Raw genomic sequence first — 2,640 nt, forward strand, 5'->3', positions numbered from 1 at the left:
TAGGATATATTTGATAATTTTAAGACTATTTTGTTTTATTTTTATTTATTTTTTGGTAGCACAGGGGTTTGAACTCAGGGCCTCCCTCTTGCTAGGCAGGTGCTCTACCACTTAAGCCACTCCACCAGCACTTAAAACTGTCTTTGAATGCCAAAAGTATATTAATTATTCCTTTACAAATGGATGTTAGAAGTATTTGAATGGAAAAATTTGCCTGCATTGATTTCTCAAAAATACATAAGAGTCTATTATGTATTGTCCATTATATTAAGAAATACAATTTCAAAAATTAATCATCTAAGTCAGGTCACTGCCCTCATGGATATTATATTTCATAATTTTACAGAAATGATAAATAATAATCTAGAGAATAAATTTTGGGCCATGAGACTGTATAACTAATAAAAATAGCATTAGATTCAATTTATATATTCATTGAAATGCAACACAAAATAAAGACCACTGCCATTCTGCATGTAGTTTATCACTTTTGCTTCATCCTTATAAATGTTTTTATGCTGCCCTTCACCTCCCACAGTTAGTGTTTTGGTAGATAGTTGGAATATGACAAAAATAATGATGCCACCTTTTGAAAAAGGATGTGAAATGTTCATGGGGTTATGTCAAGAACATGAAGAAAACTTTAAATGTGAATTTGGATAATGTTTTATGAGAAGTTACTGGGATGTTATCTATAGAGATGGATACAAGAATCTGTTGAATTTTAGATTATTGTTTACATGACTAAAGATATACAAAACCAGATTGCTTAACTTCCTCATAGGAAAAGGTCATTTATGTGTAGATTTTAGGGAAATAATTCACAGTGTTTGGCTGGTTAATTAGTAAATGTTAAAGGCCCAGAATTATGCTAATCTTATTTGTGTATATGTAGACTAGAAATCATATGTACAAATGATATTCCCTAGTTTTCAATCAAGGTCAGTGTGTTGTCAAATTGTGTGTCATCCACACATGGATGAAAATTCAGGCCCAAAGAAGAGAGGCACCACCACCATGATATGGGCAGTGCAAGTGGACAGTGCCTTAGATGCACCAGTTTTAGAGCTTTGTCATACTGTGAGGAGAATATGCATGTAGGATATCAGCAACAGAATAAAGCAGGTTACACCCACAACCCCACAGTCAGCATCCATTAAAATGTCCAAATTATGAGAATCCATGCAGGCCAGCTTGATTACCAGTGGTATGTCACAGAAGAAGCTGTCTACCTCCCTGGGGCCACAGAAAGGCAGCTGTACAATCACCACTATGTGACTCAAGGCATGCACAAAGCCAACCATCCAGGAAGTCAACACCAGCTCTATGCACCATTGCAGGCTCATAATGCTAGAGTAGTGGAGTGGTTTGCAGATGACTCCATAATGGCCATTGCCACCAGAAGTACCATCTCACCTGCAGCAATGAAATGAGCAAAGAAGATCTGGGACATGCAGCCTCCAAAGGAAATGCTCTTGCTCTCCTTTAGAAAGTCTGTGATCATCTTAGGTGTGGTCACTAAGGAAAGCCAAATGTCATGGCTTTCCTGATACACTGTTGTGTATCAGTGTATTACCCTGATACACTGTTGATGGTAATGCAAATTAGTCCAGTCACTCTGAAAAACAGTATGGAGGTTGTTTTAAAAAGCTAAATTTTGAAGTACTATATCATCTTGCTATGCCAGTCGGGTATATATGTGATGGATGTAAGGCAACGCGCAATATAAAAAACCTGCATACCTGTCACTGTTCACAGTAGCTAAGCTATGGAATCAGTCTAGGCGCCCCTCAGCCAGTGGACAAATAAAAGAAATGTGATAAAATATGTATTAGAATATTGCTCAGCAATTAAGGAAAATTAAATTATGTCACTTGCAGGAAAATGGATGGAAAGGAAGATCATTATGTTAAGCGAGATAAGCCAAGCTCAGAAAGAAAAATATCACATGTTTTTACTCTATGTGGCACCTGGAACTAAAACAATGATAGTATGATATAATTATAAACAGAGAATGTTTGAAGGGGCTGAACCAGAGGGAGAAGTGGAATACAGTGGGTGAGGGAGGGTGAATGTGATTAAAGTACATTATATGTATGAAAGTAGCATAATGAAACCCATTAAAAAGTGGGCATGAGGGAGTTAAGAAAGATTAATATAGACAGTGAATTTGTTCAAAGTACATCATATATGTGTACACAGCTATCATAATGAAATCACTTTGTACAATTAATTTATGCTAATAAAAATAAACACAAATTCTCCATCTCACCTTAGTCTTTAAAGAATAATGATTATTTGGTCAGTTTTTGATGCCTTATTTTGACTGTCAGGTGAGGTCATGTTCCCTAATTCTTGAGGTTTGGTTGTATTACATATACGTTGTAGGATTGTATATTTATTCCGGTCTTTGTAATCTAGCTTGATTTGTGCTTATTTTCAACTATTTCAGCCCTAGATGGTGGCCTAAATCAGAGTTTGGTATTAATCCATAATTGATGTATTGTCAGTGTTTCAAAAACAGAGGATGACCTAAGACCTTTTTTGTCTGTGTGTCCAAAAATTCACAGTTGATGCAGTTGATGTGTTTTTCAGCATGAATTGGAGGTGTACTTAAAATGGGTGGGTGATTCTGTGAGT

The 2,640-nt window shown here is 36.0% G+C and overlaps 1 pseudogene; it reads right to left on the reverse strand.

The window, feature by feature from the left end:
• Positions 1-965: 965 nt before the first annotated feature.
• LOC141418218 (olfactory receptor 4K14-like) lies at positions 966-1,504 on the reverse strand (annotated as a pseudogene).
• Between the last annotated feature and the right edge of the window lie 1,136 nt (positions 1,505-2,640).

The sequence above is a fragment of the Castor canadensis genome, chromosome 2 (assembly GCF_047511655.1).
Source record: "Castor canadensis chromosome 2, mCasCan1.hap1v2, whole genome shotgun sequence".
Lineage (NCBI taxonomy): Eukaryota > Metazoa > Chordata > Mammalia > Rodentia > Castoridae > Castor > Castor canadensis.